The following is an 18972-nucleotide window of genomic DNA, read 5'->3' as shown; positions in this document are numbered from 1 at the left end:
CAAATGTAAGCGATTACTTTGTATTATTAATAAAAATACATGGCTAATTAAAAATATTTTTTACATTGACATCAACACAACAAAATAATTTGAAGGAAGGGTACAAATTTAGAAATTTATTCTCACAGGGAGTTTGATCAGTAAGTCCAGCCCTGGTTGTATAGCCCCGTTTTACTTGTTTTGTTTTTAGAATTTCCATATTTTGAAACGTGGTTTTGGTAAAATCCTACCTAACGATTTTTTGATTTTTTGTTTGTTTACCAACTACTTTGATTATGTAATGTCTCTTTAGTTCAAACTATAATTCTATTGCATCTTTCCTATATCTGTATTTAAGGAAAATTCTGTGGGTTTTTTAATATAAAAAACAAATAACTGTTATATTTCCAGTCACTCAAATTTGAACTGAATTTTACTTCCTGTTTCAAAGGTCAAGGCAGGCTGACCTCAACAGCAGTGTGGAGGCTGCTGAATTATTCATATCATTGACTTTGTGTCAGCTTCCACATTTGTGGAGAGGGATGTTTTATTCATTTATCTCATTTAGGGTTCTTCTCTGCACCTGTTTCTACCATTAAGTACCCTGTAATTTGCATTTGATGCTAATTTAGTTTCATATCAGCCTGGTCCCCCCTTGTTAATTTAATTTTCTAAGACCCTTTTCATTATAGTAGAACTGTTTTCCTCTTTAAAGCAAACATCTATACAAGTAATTGTATAAACTGCCTTTTAAATAATATCTTTTAGAAGATTCCATCGTTTAATTCCTTAATTCCTATAATTAGCCACGGTTTGATTAATGTTTCAAAGGGTTAAATTAAAATGCAGAATTACTCAAATGCATACTTGAATAATTTCTTATATACGGCAGTGTTCGCGTTTTGGTACCCTTCCTGATAATTCTCAGAACAGTGCGTCTTAACAGCAGTAATTTTCTTTATTTAGAGTGGTTTAGTTTACTAATAGTAGTTTCTTTCAAATCATGATGCTTTCAACATTACTTGTGAGATGTTAGTTTTTTTCGTTCATCAAATTGCTGATAGACAGTGGCTTAAAAATGTTTCTGCAACAGGAATCATGACATACCCAAGACAATAAGGGCAGAATTAGGTCTGATTCTTTGATATGTCGTGGAAGTTTGGTATTCTGAATTTCCGGAAACCGTGTTACATTCTATTACTTTGTATTTCTCTCTGCGGCTCCAGGTAGACTGTGTGGGTGTTCCTCAGTTTCCCCCACACAGCGGTTGTAGCGAGCTTTGGTTTGTATCTATGAGTCCCTGTTGGGCTTCACTTGCCAGCTAGATATTGCAGAAATTAGGAGTAAGTTGTGTGAGGAGGTCTGATTGAAATTGTGGCTACCCTGGTAGGAGTAGCCATGTCCCTAGAGTGTTCGCTGGGGATTAGGAGGTCATAAGAACTAGCAACTCATATAAACCAGGTATGCAGCCTCCTGATTGCTGGGAAAAGAACTCTACCTCAGTGCTTTCCCTGTAACTGTTTGGGAGTTTTTTGACACAAACGTGTCAGTATTCTTACAGGCTCCCTTTGAGGTGGGGATTTAAAACAGGGGTATGAATTATGAATTCAAGTTCTACGGTACATGGAAATGACAGAGAAAGGAAAGTTGTGGCAGGGGCTGAATGTTACTAAGAAGTTAGTCCGAACTCTGCAGTGACCCTTCTTTCCACTGGGTTGGATTAGTTTTATCTGTTGCTCATATTCTCTGGGAATACCAAATGGTGCAGTCGCTTTGGGTTTCCAGAAGGATTTCAGACCTACTGAAACTGGAGTTTGAAGGTGGCTTCTCTTGTTCTTTCAGTTATAAATAATTCTGGGGGCCTTCCACAAACAACTTTGCAATTGTGGAAAAGTGAAAGGGAATCTCAGTTTTCTAGCAGACAGCTTCATCTGTCTGGTTTCAAGACAGGGCCGTGGGTGGACTGCATGCTTCCCACAGGTCCCCTTCAGTGGGGGACTTCTCGGGTATGCCCATCACAGTGAATTTTTCACATCCTATGGTTTATTAAGCTAGTTTTGTGCTTGTGCTGGTGGGCCTAAAACAACATGAGGGTTTTCAGGATTGAAATATGGGATCTTTATTCATTAACACAACGTTTGCTTACTGATCCTCTCTTCCCCCCATATAGATATTCTCTGTAGCTTGGGCAAGTCTGTGAGTTCCACCAGAAGATTCTCCTTGAGGTTTGATTAAACAGCTGGGTTTAAAAACAATAAGGAATGTTTGCAGAACTTTTAAGAATGCAAAATTTTCCCACCTGAGCCTAGTTGGTGCTTGGCATTCTACTGTTAGACTCTCATTGCTTTAGCTAAGCGCCTTTGATCTCTCCTAAGACAGATACAACTTTGGGGGAGGCTAACACTTTAATTCGATCACTCATCTACCTCTGAGGGAACGAAATAAAGATTTTATAGTGTTCAGATCTTTTCAGTGTATAGAGCTCTTTGACCTATATTGCTTTAGTTCCCACAACACTAAATGAGATAAGTAGGGGTTTTTGTACCCATTTCATAGATACAGAGAATGAATAGTTTAGCTTCATAAAAGTAATAATAAACCTAGCCAGGTCTCAAGGCTTTCAGGGAAGGCTTTCAGAAGAATCTAGGTTCTTATAGGAACAGACCAGGTTTCCCTTTGAACTGAAGAGACTCTCAGAGATTATAGTCCAGTCCCTTCATTTTACAGATGAGAAAGGTGAGGCCAACAGAAGCTCAGTAACATTGCTCAAAGATCTAATTAGCCTCAGAGCGAGGACCTTAAGCCAAGTCCCTGGCTCTGATTCCAGTGGCTTTTCTGCTACTACTCTGGCCATCTGGGTCCCGCTTTGCTCTTTATTTCACCTTGTGTGAGATCAGCCTTAAGGAAGGGTATAACTTGTATTTTCTGGATTTGGGTCTAGGGAAACCCATGGGCCCCATATTTCCAACAACGCCCAGAATGGTACAGTGGACATACAAGGAGCGTGTGTTAAATTGCTTCTAAGAAATAATAACAGTCCTGGAGAGGGGGAAACTACAGAATACCCCATCATAAATTATTACTTTATTTTTATTTTATTTTTTTAATTATTACTTTATTTTTAGAAGCTTACATATTTCACTCATTTGCAACTGTGCTTATTTATGCTATGTCATAACATTTGCAAAAAATAGCAATTTTTGTTTATATTTCTCAGAGATATTTCATCAATAGTCATCTTTCAGTAGGAATTTTATAAAAGTTCTTCTATTCTAGACATCTCATCACGAGCAGTTGTCTCTGACTAGTATCTTTCTCTGGAAGGCACTGACATATGTAAATATTGAACTTGGTAATTTTCAAAGTAAGTCCTAAGTTTAAAAAATCATCGTATATTTAAACCTAAACAAATGTAATAAACCAACCTTTCCAGAAATAATAATAAAGGAAATGAGGTGTTGTTGTACAATCTAATTCTGAAGAAATTGTAGTGGAAGGGGGAAAAAGTACGTCGAACTTCCCTCTACTCAGAACTGCCTTTGCGTACCATGTTGCCTGAGCATATTTGTCACACCTCTCGAACTGCCAAGGAGGGGCAGAAGTCATGGGCATGCGGCTGAGAGAAATTAGTAGCCCCTGGTGTAGTCTCCAGCTGAACCGCAAGAGAGTGATTCCATAGGCAAAGTGCGCTCACCCGGGAGGCTGGAGTGGGTAATCAGCAGCTTCCGTACTTTTTTCAGGTTGTTGGAGAAAGGAGAAGCAACATATACCCCAGCCTCTGTATTAGATGCCTATCTGGTCTGCCTAAAACGACTGGGCTGATTTGGAGGAATGTTAATTTTCCATCTTGGTTCAAATATGTGACTGACTGTCACTTAGCTAAGCCACTATTTAGTCATTGGGGCCAATGCCTAGTTTAAAAAAGATGAAATTTCAAATCAGTATATTTTCTCTCCTTCTCTTTTCCTCTTCTCATATTAGCACAAACCATTTGAGAAGCCGAATTCCCTTATGCTCCCAAATGTTTGGATGTTGGAACCCAGAAAGAATAATTTTGCTCAACCTATAAAAAATCGTTTCTTGATGGGTTATACTCTTGTTTGGTAGCCATTGTTTTCATTCACAGAGGTGATGGAGACAAACATCCAGTGATTTCATTGACCTCAAATAGGAAAGATGAACCGGGATGTTAATTTTTTCACTAAATGTTTGGGAAGCATCTACTGTATGACATAAAATGTAGCCCCTATCTCTGAGTGGGGACCACCCTAGAGGTATCATGTGGCCCTTCCAGGGCCCTTACTCATTAAAGAAAGAGCACTTGGTATAGAATCCCTTTCTCTTTTCCAAATCACCACCAATTCCATTGAGTCACATCTTTCTCCCTCATCACCTGGCCCCCTCCCTCACGTTCATGAAGTAACTCATTATGCATCAGATTCAACGTAGGTTAATGTCCTACTATGCTAATTTTCGATCTTCAAGATATTATTACCTTCATTACAAATCCAAATTCGAGAATATCCTTCTGCTAAGGAGCGAGCATGCTTTGGTTCTGTTACAGGCCTGATAAATTAAATCATTCATGCTGAAGTTGGATTTTTCATTTGTAATGAGAATGAGAAGCAACCTGGTGAAGAATGCTAAAGTAGGACACAGGAGACCTGGTTTTTAATACCGCCTCTGCCATTATTTAGATACCTGAGCCTCGGCCAGTCTCTTAGCTTCTCTGGGTTTCAGTTTCCCCATTTATAAAATGAGAGAATTGGACACTTAGGATCTGTAAGTTTCCCTCTCTCTCAATGATTTTAATCCTCTATACTCCTGTAAATCTGGTCACCTCTTATCTTACATCTAACATTGGACAGTAGCTTATTCTTAAACATTTGCTTGCTCAGCAGCTATACTATAAGTAAATAGCAACCTCACAGTTAGAATTGAGCAACCAGCAATATTTTCAACCAACTTTCACTCCTTCATTACTTTGTCCCAGGTATCCGCTAGGTAGTAAGAGGGCAAGGCCCCCATCTATTGCTGAGATCTATGGTTAAGGCAGGGGGCTATTGGGTGAGGTCATTAGATGATGTACCTTACAAGACTAATTGAGTTGGTATATTTAAATTTATTAGTAGCATAACTTGGGCAAGGTGGGAAAGGGAGCTAGCAAGAAAAATTGTAGGCGTGTAAAATATGAGGCATGTGGACAAGCACATTTATCTACGTGAGATAGTAACTCCAAATTATTATTTATCTATACTTCCTGGATGGATAATTCCCTTTAAGACCAAATAACAGTATCTTTAGAATAAAGCTATGAAATTATATGCTTTGCTAGCATACTGGGCTTGTGCCTGTGTGTGAGAATACAGTGTATATCCCTTAAGCTCAAAGAAATAAGAATCTCACAAAACCGCAAAAACATTTTTTCTTTTGTTACATAAGGAGATAAAAAACCAAGAAACAAAACTTTGTCCAGGATTCTATATATGTAGAATATGTACATATATCTATATATGAATATTTTAAAATTTGAAATGAAATTCTTGAACCCGTACATGTAAACATTATAATATTTTGGCAGATTACCAAGGAAACAGTCCCATGGATAATGACTTTCTGAGAATTCCAGGTACAGAATAGGCCCTCTCAGGATTTCCTGTTTTTTCGTTTTCTTTCCTTCATTTCTTATTTTATGTCCAATAAACCTTTACTTTAAGCGGGATCAAGTGTTAAGACAAACCAACTACGGAGCTAATGTATTGAACATTAATTCTATAGTAATGCCCTATAAAAACCAAAAGAAATAAGACTAACCATTAAAAGAAATCCATATGTCTCTGGAATTTTTATTTAAGTTTGTATTAGTGATAATGACCTTGGATCCAGGGAATTCGGTAACAATTAATGACCAGCAAGGGGTCACTGGCCCCATGGTGCTTTGGGCCAACAATCCTTTCCAACATGGACAAGAACTGGTCATTTATCCCAAAGAAGTGCCCTGAGGTGAGGTCCTTATCCTTTTGCCATCTGATTATAATTTAACCTCAGCTTTTAAAGGACCCTTAGGAGCAAAGATACAATGGGTCATGCTTTCAGTATTTTAAAGAGTTTATTTTTGCCATTCAGTTCATAATTGAGTATCATTGAATAGAGTTGTCAAAATACAGTTGATAATTATGTTCCTCTCATTCTGGAGCATGTGTACTGATTTTTTATCTGCATATCTCCTGGCTTGTATTGGTGTAGTCTGCATCCATGTATGCTTATAATCATATTCCTGTGTCTTTGGGTGTGTGTGTGTGTGTGTGTGTGTGAAAGAGAGAGAGATGTTAAAACTCTCAATGGAGTATAAACAGAATAAAATAAAATTTGGAGTATAGCAACTTCATATACAGCAAATATCAGTCTTATTTGCAGCTTGGCAAGGTCATAGATAGTTCTGTAGTATTAAGATAAGAAGCTGGAAGCTGAGTAAAACTAGTCTTTTCCTGGGGTACACCTGACCCGTGGCGTGATGACTGGCATGTTCTATGTGCTATTGTTGTAATTACTGTAATTACTGGTGATGATGATGATAATAATAGCTAGCATTTATTAAGCTGCATGTTTGCTAAGTATTCTCTCTTTAATCCTTAACAATAACTCCATGTAGGGAGTACTCTTATTTCCTCCCATTTTATAGATGAGGAAACAGGGACTCTGAGAGGTTGAATAACTTGCCCAAGGTCACCACAGCTCTTAAGTGTTGGAGCTGGGACACCAGCCCTGCTGTGGCAGACCCCAAAGATCAGGGTCTTAATCATGATACCATTCTGCCTCTATTTAAAAACTAACATTACCATTTTCTGAGTGCAGCCTTTAATATATTCATTTAGGCAAATTTCCATCCTTTGCTGGCATAATCGCTATTCCTTTTGTTGGTCATTGCTCCCTTGGGCTTTCCTCAAACATGGTCAGAGGTGCCCTGGACTTTTTAAAGATGGAAGAAAGGCCACATGGCCCTGCATAATTTGACCGAGACAGCTGTGCAGTTGGTTCTCATTTAAATTACAACCACAAAAAAGATGTGCCAGGCTTCACTGACACAAGGCTAAGGGCAGGAACACGAAACGGTTTCCTGAACCTGCCCTGGGTTACTGCCAAAGGTAAGCCGCTGCGCTCAGCAGGGTCGCACGGACCACTGACGAGGCAGTGAGCTTCACTAAAACAATTATCCCTCCCTGGGCCTCTCCCGAAGGTTCGCAGCTCCAAATTCTCAGGGTAAAGGATCTGTCCGTCTTTTAATTCCAGCTTGGAATGGCTGACGGAGGCAGGAACTTGAAGACAATTAGGCTGAGTGTTAGGGGGGAAAACAAAGATGTGGGATTTAAAAGGCTCGTGTTATAGAGGGTCATCTTGATGGGCTGTAACTCAGAGTTAGAGAAACTCCAAACTGATTTGCAGAAGGCCGAACAGCAAACCTGGTAACCACAGACCAGGGAAGTATTCATGAGACCCGACAAGCCGACTTTTAATACAGAATCTGGTACAAAGTTTCATGTGTATATTTGTGCTGTGGACTTTTTCTAGATCTTTTAGAAAGGAGTCTGATAGTCCAAAGGGTAGCTTTCATATACAATATTTTCCTCTTTGCCTTGGGATAGTTAAGAGCTTTTGGGGGGCTGTGAAGCAATAAATCTTTGTCTACATGACATTTGATTTCTTCTTTTTTGGTGGAATTTTTACATTGCATATTTTTTCCCCCTGCTAAATGATTTTTAACATCAGTTACTTTGTTTTGTTTCCCATCTTTCTAAGACTTCGTTCATGGTAGCTGCTTCCCAAGTCAGATTTATTAAAATTATAATGTCCTTCTGAAACAAACGTGACTAAATCTTCCAAGAAAGTTCATAATAGTGATACGATTTTTTTTTTGCATGTGAGTGTATTCTGAGCCTGTGTGTGTGTGTGTGTGTGTGTTTGTGTATGATGCCATGTAGGTTTGTGTTAACATATGGATGTACTATGCCTCTTCTCTTGCAGCTGATGACCCAAGAGCATATTTTAGGTCTGTTGGGTTTTTAACAAGTCATGATAAAGAGCTGGTGGTGGAGATTATTTCATCCCCCTCGTAGAGAAAAAATTACCACAAAATGAATGAGCCCAGCTGCACAACGGCGCATCGGGATGGATTGGGATGGAGGCCCACGGCGCGAGCCCACGGATGTTTCTTCCCCCCTCGCAATGCCTCTCAGTAGTGGCATTGTGGGGACTCATGAATTACTTCTTACAGTCGGGCTCCTCGCTATAAATCCAGCCTGGTGCCGAGCGCGCTGTGGGCAGCGAAGCACAGAGCAGGGCCGGCGGTGTTTGTGTTGTTGTTAGCGACACAGAGCGAGTTCCTCCTAAACGGAAAGGCCCCGGCTCCAGTTTGTCGCCAGTGAAAGCCGAAACATGAGTTGCACATGTGGACGGGAGCCGCCGGCCGCCTGGGGCTGCGGGGGGGAGCGCGGCGTGCGGCGGGGGGCGGGGGGCGGGGGGCAGGGGGCGCGCAGCGCCTGCCCACCCGGGCATTTGTTTGGGGGGAAGGCGGGGGAAGGAGGGTGGGAGCAAAGAAAATAGCTCCAGAGGAGCTAGGCGCAGGGTGCCCCGAGCCTTGGCTGTTCCGAGCCTACCCAGTGCATCTCACTACTTGTCTGAGTACTGCAGGGGATGAAAAAATACATACCCTTTGTGGTGCGGCTTTAAAATGGTTTTCTTTCTCAGGATAGCCTATGTCTGTCTTTGGGTGGGGTTTTCAGGGGTTTAGTTGGTTAGGAGATGTCTCCTGTCCCTTTAAGAAGTAAGAACATGAAAAATGTAAATGTAGGGACTTTAACACTTCCCCCCTTTCTAACATTCATATAATTGCTGTTAAGCCACATTGAAAACCCTGGGGCCTGGTGTGCACCAGGGTAAAGTTACATTTCACAAGCAGAAAATTGACTCACCACTTAGGAAAATTGGCTACCAATTATGTGTCAAAGGCTCTAAAGTCAGACCTGAGGTTTTCTTTTTGCCAGAATGTGGAATTAAAAAGAGTAGAGGCGCCCAGCTTTCCCCCCTCTCCCTTCTCCCAGGAGAAACTGAGTTTCTGAGGTTCCTTCCCAGGTGGCTTCTGGGCCCTGGCAGGAGGGCTCCTGGCCCTCAGACGGGTAAGCTAGCAGGAGGACAGGAGGAAGGAGGAAAGGAGTCCATCGAGAGTTAGAAGTTTGTTCATCCGTAGGATTTTAAGCATCTGCTTATGGCACCTGGGGAGGATGTTTCTCTTGCTCCTGCTCTGGTGGAGCTGACCCAAGGTCTGAGAGCTGTGACTGAGGGGCCCCCGGGCTGAGGGGCTCTGGGGAAACGAGGTGGTCTGGGATACCTGCTGTCTCCGGGGACATGGCTGTCATAGCCACACCACGTGTGAGCCCCTCTGGAAGCTCAGTGATTGCTCCTGTTGTAGTAGGAGTTGTCGGGCGGGTGGGGGAGGGGGCCACCAGTTCCAGAAGCAGGAGGTTCCATGGTCCTGGGGAGATAAGAGGGGTAGAAGGCAGGAGACAGAACGAGAGTCAGAAAGAGAGAGACAGGGAGACAGAGCAATGGAGGGAGGAAAGGCGGGTGGGCGGTCGGGCAGGAGAGAAATTATTAAGAATGTAGGGGAGAGGGCGAAGGTGTGGAGGAGAGGGGACAGGAGGAGATGGAGACAGGGGTGAGGAGGAGAGCACCAGCGCTCTGCACCTCACCGTGTCTCCTCACCCCCTTTTGCCAATGTCCCCCATTTCTCCTGTGAGCAACTTTCTCCACACACTCCTTGCTTCCTGTCAAGGCCTGCTTTCTGTTCCCGTTGAAGTGGCTTATCCCAAGTTTTATTTCTAATGCCTTGCAATCAAGCCTTATTTAGTGCTTCATTTTCTGCCTCTAGAGGGAGAGAAAGAGAAAGCGTTAGGAGCTGCCAAAATTGAATGAATCTGCTGTGGTGTGTTGAAGAGAGTTAGTTTTGCAGGACAACCAGGATGCAAATTCATACCGGAGATTATCCCAAGATAAGCATCCCTCCTGACAACAGGATGTGATATGTAGTAATTCAAGTGAGAAGAACCATCCTCGTTTTGCCTTCTGGGAAATCTTATGCTAACTATTTCTGTTTGATTCTCGCTTTGGAAAATTTCCAGAATTCCCAAGAACTGTCTTAAATCCTCAATGATTTGACAGAGAAGACTGTTTTGTCTAAGGGGCAGCAATTCTAGGGCTGAGTCTCACCCAAAAGATCTAATTTCAAGTTAGTCCTGGCATCTTAGCTGGAACAAAGAGAGAAAAAATTTATACTCCGCAGAATATTTAGTTCACCTCAGAGTCTTTATTGGTTTAAAAAAATGTATGTCTGTGTGAGTTCTTCCTTATTTAGCAGTTCAGAATGTGAAAGTTTCTGTTTTTCTCATCAAGACTCAAACATTTTGAGTGGATTTTTCCCTCTACCATCCTATATAGCTGAGAGATCTTTTCTAGTTTTAAGAATCTTATAGGCTCCCCCAAGTGATGTTAATTAGAGAAGCCTTCTATCCACTAAGTATTTTCTTAAATGTATAATTGATTGTGCAAGGAAGGAAGAGCTGCAGGAGTGGAAATCATACATCATTTCATTATTAATGGCAATGTCTAAATAAAATGCAGACTTTGTCATGCTAATGGATAGCTGAGTATGTTTAAATCAGAAGCTTTTTTCCCCCCCTTTCTTTATCATTCTGGGATCATTTAGGGATGTTTAAGTAACATTTAATATGTTGATAAATATGTTCTAACACTCTGGACCAAGGTTGGAAAAAAGAGCCAAATTGAACTCTAAGAACTTGAGGGAATGGTGTGACAAAACCAATGATTTGGAAAGGCACATACATTATCTCCTTTTTACTACAGTGAAGAAGCTGGATTTTTATGTGGATTTAATTCATAAGATATGTATTTAGCACTTACTATGTGCTCTTTTCACTGCAGCCTTTTACAGATGGTCCTCATAGACAACAGAACTGGAAGAGTTTCTAAAGTTTCTATTTTCAGTTTCTCATGGACACTGAAATGGCAATTTCCATTGGAATCTGTCTCAGTTTGAAGTGGTCCTGAAAGTAGACCTTCCACAGGGTTTTGAATGTGGGTAGTTTATGTGGGCAGGATCCTAGGAAGCAGGGAGTGAGGAGAGGGAGAACAGATAAGGCAGAAAAACTAAGACAGTGATGCATTATCGAAGTCACTCCTTAGGTAATAGGTGCTTGATCCCATTGGGATGTCCTAAGAGGCAGAGTAAAATATGCCTGCTAGAATTATGCTTCTGAAGGACAAGAGGCTGGAGCATTTATTTCCTGGCTCCTGTATCCCATTGGTGGAGGATTGTCCCTGGGTGCATTGTCACCTTGACACTTGTAGGCTGTGCTTGTGTGCAGACCCGGCAGCTGTTTCAGAGCTGCCAGGCCATGGAAGGTGAGATATGGGGCTGAAATCAGAGTGGACCATGGAGATGGGTGACAGTTATCAGAGGCATCTGTTACTAAAGCTGGGTAGGAAGTGCCTACGGGGAGGGATGCTTCTGGTGCCTGAGAGTTCATCCTTTGTTCCTTATGGAGTACTTGTCTCTTTCCGCACAGTAGGCTTTCAGTGATTGTTTGTTGAATCAATTAATGAGCATATGAATGCACACACAATAAATGTTTGATGAGTGCTTGTTGTATGTCTGGAGACCAGTCTATCTTCTTCATCTAGGTGTGTTCATGTTGTCAGACCAGGTGTTGTGGTTTTGCTTTGGAACAATATGGTATCAAAATATGGAAATATAGTACCTATCCCTTGACAGCTCCAGGAGATACACAGATGAATGAGACATGATCTGAGCTTCATGTCTTCAGCCTTAAATACAGACAGTTTTGGCGTGGGTGACTCTGTTAGATATTGCATGTTTGCCTTTCACCAAGAAGCAAGGATCAAAAAGCAGGTTTTGATGGGGGTATTTGGGATAAAAATACAGATAGGATTCCATGAATCTCCTAAAACTTTTGGGAAAGTGGCTACTGTGAGGGGAGGGAAACAGCAGTACATGGCAACTGTTGGAAAAGGAGGCTGGGAAGAAAGTTGGCCCGTGCGTGAAGGGCCCTAAAGGCCATGTTAAGGGATATGGTTTTTCTTTTGTAGGAAGCCATTTTTTACAGAATTTGGGGATGTAAAATCCAGGTTGAAAAACTCAATGTCCAAACATGAACTCTCAATTCTGTTTTCCAAACCTGGTCATCTTCTTCAAATTACTGACAGATTTTTCTATCCCTTCAGTGGTAGAACTCTGGAAATTACCCTGGCCACTGCCTTTCATCTATCCCCACAGCCACAGGAGGTTATCTCTCAACTCTGTCCTCTTCACACCATCCCCAACTCCTGCTATAAGTCCACATCAGGGTCCAGCATCCATTTGGTCTCCTTAGCATCCATTCTTTCCACACAGGAGCCAAAGCAAGCTTTTTAGAATTCAAGTCCGATAGTGCCCTACCCTAGTTTAAAGCCCATCAGTGACTTCTTATTGCTCTAAGGATAAAGGGCAAATTCCTTGTATGCTGTTCCCATTGCTTCTGTCCAGGATGCTCCTTCCTTTCTTTGAATACTTAAGTTCAATTCATCCGTCAAGTCCTGGCTCCCTTCCCTTAATTTTCAGAGACACTTGCACTGACCTTCCCAGCTGGGTCAGTATATGCATCAGGGGCCATTCGTTCACTGTTTTTTTTTTTAAAGATTTTATTTATTTATTTGACAGAGAGAGACACAGCGAGAGAGGGAACACAAGCAGGGGGAGCGGGAGAGAGAGAAGCAGGCTTCCCACTGAGCAGGGAGCCCGATGTGGGTCTCGATCCCAGGACCCTGGGATCATGACCTGAGCCGAAGGTAGACGCTTAACCGACTGAGCCACCCAGGTGCCCCCATTCGTTCACTGTTTTATCCCTACCCTACTCAACTATGTGCCTGACACCTAGTAGTGCTCGATAAATGTCTATCGGATGATTTGTTGGGTGATAGGGTTTAGCTTGTAGCTGTGGGGGATGGAGATCCTATCCAGTGGTGTGCTGGAGCTGGCCCACACTGACTCATGAGAAGCAATCGAGTGAATCTCTTCCCACCTCTGTTCAGTAATATTACATTGGTAGCTTAAAATCATTACACCATGGAAATTGGCAAACCCTTCAAAGTAGGGTTCCCTCTATCCACTTTACCAGAACTGCTGATCTTGTCGGTCATTACTATTAAATCTTTTGTCTTTCAGACTTTCCTTTCGTATTGAGTCATTGTCCTTAGTTTTCTGGAAGGCAGAGACCATATCTTACAAGGCTTTGAGTTGTCAGCATGTAGCAAAGTATACAATTCAATAAGCATTTGTTTTAAAAAAAAAAATCTAGCATGTTACGTTGTCTGTTATACCTGACATGCTCCCTCAGAAAGGGATTTTGAAATGATTCTTTGATCCACTTTGGGCCTCTTTCTGTCCACCACTCCACTTAGGCCAATGTCTCTTGCACATTTTCCTTATGTTGTAGAAGCATAATTTATTAAACAGGATTCTTGTCCTCATGAACAACCTGGCACAGATAAGTGAATAGCTGAATTCCACAGTAAAGCTTATCGGTTCAATTCAATAAGATTATCGAGGATGTCTTTTGTGGGAGACCCTGTTGCTCACAGGTTGCTGAAACAGAAGTTCTTCCTGCTCACAGGTGATTGTACCGTTGAGAGAAGTACGCAGAGAGCTAACCAAGAAGATGTGTGAGATTGTGTGATAGAGTATCAGGGAGCACCCATATCAGGGACTGATTAATTCTGTATGGGCTCAGGGAAAGCTAGGGAGAAATGATATTTGAGTTGGAGTTGGGGGGGTTGAACACTGCTATAGAGAGTGGAGCCCGGAGGCACGGAGGCCAAGTTAGGAAGTTCTATGATAGTAAGGCCCAGAGATGATGAAGTCTTTGTCAGTACTGGTGGTGGCAGGAATAGGGGAGAGTGGGCAGGGAACAACCTGACTGTGGGGAGGTGGGGAGGAATAGAACCAATGGGAACTGGGGCACCTGGCTGGCTTAGTTGGTAGAGCATGTGACTCTTAATCTCAGGGTCATGAGTTCAAGTCCCACGTTCGGTGTGGAGCCTACTTAAAAAAAAAAAGAAGAAGAAAAAGAACCAATAAGAACTGCCCAGATCATTTTCCCATCCCCCCTTTTTTGTGGTGGGAAGATGGGAGAATTGAAATGATCTAAATGTGGTTTCTTAATGATCATGTTATCTTGACTAATCTTGATAAGACTTTATGACAACTTTATCTCAAGCTGCTGCAGTTTCAATAGAAACTGGATTGTAGGATGCACAATTTGATTTAGCCAAACAGCTTTGGACTGGCATTCTATTTCATTCTCCCTGAGTTTCATTACTCTCATTGTCTGGAACTTAATTCCATTTCTATTTGAACCACTCATTAAGCACCTTAAAATTATGTATGTGGTAAATTCACAGGATAACATATGCAAATAAGAAAACACCCCTCACCCAGTACTAAATAAACACTGTGGGTTTGTTAAATAAATTTGGGAGTTTCAGATCATTTCTTTTATGTAACAAAATCGTAACCTCGCACTTCCAGTACAGTTAGGATCTTTTTTTTTTCTTCCTTTAAATACAAGGAGAATAAAGAATAACAATATTTTCATGTTGAGTCAGAAGGGATGGGGGGTTGTAGTGGAGATAGATGAGAATGGAGGGAGGAAATGTATACAGCTTCTCTTTTGGGTTTTGGCAAAAAAGAATAATTCCCATCAACTCAGCTTGGCTGAGAGAGGCCTCCAAATAAGAATTCTTGAGATCACTGACTCTTCTCCACATAAAAATTTTTAAAAATAATAAAAAAAGAAGAAATTACAAATGATCTGGTCTCGAAGGCCAAAAGTCTAACCTTTGATGTTGGCTTTTCGGAAGTTAAATAATAAACCACAGTTTCTTTTTTTCCTCTTTTTAAAGAGGACTACTTTATAAAGCCTATCTTCATAATAAAAAGAAAGAAAACATAAATAAAAGACACTCAAATATTTATACAGTTATTCAAAGGATTAAATGTATTTGGTAAGGTCCTAAGGTTATTTAATATTTTTCCCTTCTTTTGAGTCTTTGTTTTTAGCTCTGGTACATTGAGGATATTTTTTTTCCTGTGGTTTTGTTTATAGAAATTAACTAATTCCCTTATGGTCCTGGTAGAAGTTACTTTAGAAATTTGCAAATACGAATGAATGAGAAAAGAGATACGGTGTAGAGGAGATAAAGAACTATTTTAACAATTGGTATGCTCTTTATATTCTACTGCTTAGTTAACACGGAGTATTATTGAATAAATGACAAAATAAAAAAAAATGAGTAACAGGATACTTATTTGCCTCAGAGATAAAAATCTCAGGGATCCATACTCTCAAAAAGTATAATTTAGCTTTGAATTTTTATATTCTCAGGGACAATGTCCATGTTCAGATGTATTTTCTCCCACTTAAATTGGGAAAGGAGGGGAATAGTTAGTTTAGATGTTAAAAATGCAGTGGATTTCTATTCGTCATGAGTCTGGGCTAGTTCTGTGAACTTTCCTCCCTCTCCTCCACCCCAGCGAGGCTTCTCTTGTGAAAACAGATCAAACTTTTCTTCAGAGTTTTGGTTTGTTTCCTTATATCAGAATTTAAATATCCAGACAGTCGTTTCTGGTAGATTAAAACAACAGCAACAATAGCCCACCAGCCACAATACCTCGATGAACTCACAGCTCTTTGAAAGTCCCCATATTCTAATTTCTTAGTTGGTTAGTAAATTGGAGGTTGGGGCCAAATATCTTCCACTGAGATTGTCACTTTCTACTTAGGGTGAATTAGATTTCTCTTAACCAACATGAGCGGGTATTCTGTGTAGTTGAACAGTTTGGTAAGTAGATAATTTCTTCATATGGTATACACAGAACATGATTTTCAGATACAATAACATGGTTATGATCAATAGAGTTTTATTCAACAATTATGTGTCATATAAAGCCCCTGGCAGAGTTGTATAACATGGTCTCTACTCTGAAAGAACTTCTCACCTAATGTCATTTTTCTATAATCCAGAGGATACCTTAGTGACTTGCTGTGAGTTAGGGTCATAATTATGACCATCATTTATCATCGTCCTGTGGCTGCATGAGTGCCGGTTAATAGAGGGTTCAGATGATAGAATGCAGGATAAATCACATCACCTTTTCCTGGAGCAGTATCTTGGTGAGCTGAAGCAGAAGCAGAGAATGGAACTGATATCATTTCCATCTGCAAGCCCTCATGACATATGAAGTGCCGTGAGACATTTATGGTTTTCCTGCTACCATCAAGACCTTTGGCAGAGTTCTAAACTTATTTTGGTCTCCCCCCATTACCCCCCTCCCCCCATCTCCCTCTCCTCTCCTCTCCCTCTGGTTGGCTATTTCCAGCTGTTTATTTTTATCTTACTTTGAGATGATTAAATGAAAGACATAATTTGAATGTAAATTATGATTATTATCAGATCTGGCTAGAACAATAAGACAGGGATAGCAGTTCTGGTTCTCCTGGCTATTATGTATTTTGCACTGAATTATAGCGAAGGTAAGTTTGAAGTAATGGCTCACTCATTCATTCAGTGAACACGTACTATGTGCCAAGCAAAGACTGTTATAGAGCTTGCATGGACTTCATAGTCCAGGAGGAGAGACAGTCATTCAAAGAATCATATAAATAAGGTGAAGTTAAAAGAATCACATAAATATAGGTGCTGTGAAGGCTAGTGCAGGAGGATGATTTGAGTGCATCTATCAGGCAGAAGAAGAACTGATTTACTGAGGGGCGTGGTCAGGGAATGTGCTCCCAGGGAAGTGATGATCAGACGGAGAGCAAATCTCTATGTCTGCATGTTCCTTTTAGTCAGAGCACAGTGTAGCAGAGTAGAAACAGCCCGGACACTGGAACCAGATAGATTAGGGCTGCAAACCTCCATGCGACCTTGGATGAGTAAACTCATCTCTTTAAAACTTAGGTTTTTCATCTGCAAAGTAGGGATAGCAACATCCATCCTGCTGGATTGTTTTGTGTTGTAGAAATAATACGTTCTTTAGATAGTAGGTGCTTACTATTATTACTTCATCTATGACAAAATGTGAGTTATGTAAATCAGGCCTTATCCTTTCCAGAGAGATCTTTTTAAAGAGGCCTTTCCAGACCATGTAACCTAAAGCCTCTCCCTACCACGACATTCTGTTTAACTTTTAATTTTTTTACTGTCAATATTTGACAAATAAAAAATAATTATGTAACATTTCTCCTATGAAATATAATCAATCAAGACCTGAGAGTCTTCTACTGAACTTAAGAACTTAGTCTTTTTAAAATTTAAGCTACTGGTGCATATGAGATCTATGCAGATCTTCTGTTTAGAAGATAGAATTTTTTTTTTTTTTTTTTGAAAGTCAAAAAGATGGTAATTATGTTAAGCTTCAATACAGTTTTTGTTGCTGGGGGACCAAAAAACAAGTACACACACACACACACACATAACATACAAAGAAAAAAAATTATTTTTCCCTTGGGAAAATGGTAATACGCCTAAACTGGTTTGGAGGAAGTTGATTGTTTCCCAACCAGAAGGACATTTGGGATAACATTTGAATTGGTTGATCATGGTTCTAGGTAAATAAACTCTGAAAGAGGGTCAGCTTTTAGACATGTGGAAGAGTAGGGGCTCTGGGCTAGGATGCAAGAGCAATGCTGAGCTTTGGTCCTGGCTTTGCCTTAACCTTTGGCTATGTACCTGAGACTTGTTTATTTTGCTTTCCTGGGCTTTAGTTTCTTCACTTCTAAGTTGAGTGGGTGAGATGGCCTCCACAGTTCACCAGTCCTTCAGACTGTGCCTCTGTGGTCTTCTCAGATCCAGGTTCCTTGGTGAGCCGAGGGGGCAGGCCAGCGCCGGGTCCCAGTGAGTGAGAGAGGCTGGCTGCAGGTGTGTGTCCCTTAACGCCAATGTGGCGGTTCTGATGGGTTGGCACTGACTACAAGCTTCTTTGCATGGGAAAAAGTTCTCTTCCAATTACACAGCAGTTTTGTGGTGGCTGAGGGCTATAGTGGGGCTACTTTGCAGCCAAAGCACTCTCATTCATAAATTCCACGGTGCCACTCTCTAATTTTTTTCTTTTGGATAGATCAGTATTTTGTGGTTCCCTCTACCGCAGCCATGCAAGCAAATGTGAGTCCTTAAATATTGTCATGGCCTTTAAGTCTCTGCAATAGATGGACATGACAGTGTCAATCATAGGCAATATATGGTGCGGTCAATAAAGGTGAACCGACCTTTCCAGTATCTTCTAGGAAGCTGCCTTTAAAACGAAGGACAGAAAGAACCTGAAGATGGGAGCTGGTTTGTCCTAGTTTACAGATTCCTCTGAAAGTAGATATTTCATCCAGGTAAAACGATACATCCCGTGTGTTCATCACACACAACTAGATACATATGCTGAATGTCAACCCCTTTGTGTAAGTGTGAATATCTACTGTAAATTATGGAGATTTAAGCTGATTGTTAAAAATATTTTCGACATCTGTTTTTGTAGCTTGCATTATTCCTGAGTTCCCTTTTTGGAAGTCTCTAAAATGCAGAAAGAAAATCAAAGTAAATATTGTTCAAAGGAAAGTTATATATATATATATATAGAGAGAGAGAGAGAGAGAGAGAGAATAACCACATAGACTCCATATGTGACACATACTATTTTAGTATTTATTTATTTTTTAAACACAAGAGGTATAGTCCCTTAAAGCCAGTGTATTAGTCCCTTTGGCAGTGATCTAAAAGATTTATGCTTTATGAAAAACCTATTCCTCTGTGAATCTATACCCTGTGCTTGCACAGGTATGTATGTTGCACAGAGCATTAAAAAGTTGCAGAGGT

General features: G+C 40.8%; 1 protein-coding gene and 1 long non-coding RNA gene across 5 annotated transcripts in view; both read left to right on the top strand.

Annotated features, from left to right (window-relative positions):
- Nucleotides 1–18972, top strand: part of EBF1 (EBF transcription factor 1) — a 397322-nt gene that overhangs the window by 38848 nt on the left and 339502 nt on the right. The gene's annotated exons all lie outside the window — the stretch shown is intronic.
- Nucleotides 14120–18972, top strand: part of LOC118016112 — an 11041-nt gene continuing 6188 nt past the window's right edge. Inside the window, exon 1 of the long non-coding RNA XR_004680758.1 lies at nucleotides 14120–18933. This is a non-coding gene — a long non-coding RNA (uncharacterized LOC118016112). The remainder of the gene's footprint in view (nucleotides 18934–18972) is intronic.

The sequence above is a fragment of the Mirounga leonina genome, unplaced genomic scaffold, assembly GCF_011800145.1.
Source record: "Mirounga leonina isolate KUSES-001 unplaced genomic scaffold, KU_Mleo_1.0 Mir_104, whole genome shotgun sequence".
Classification (NCBI taxonomy): Eukaryota; Metazoa; Chordata; class Mammalia; order Carnivora; family Phocidae; genus Mirounga; species Mirounga leonina.
The sequence above is the reverse complement of the archived record's forward strand: the minus strand, read 5'-3'. Positions and strand labels throughout refer to the sequence as shown.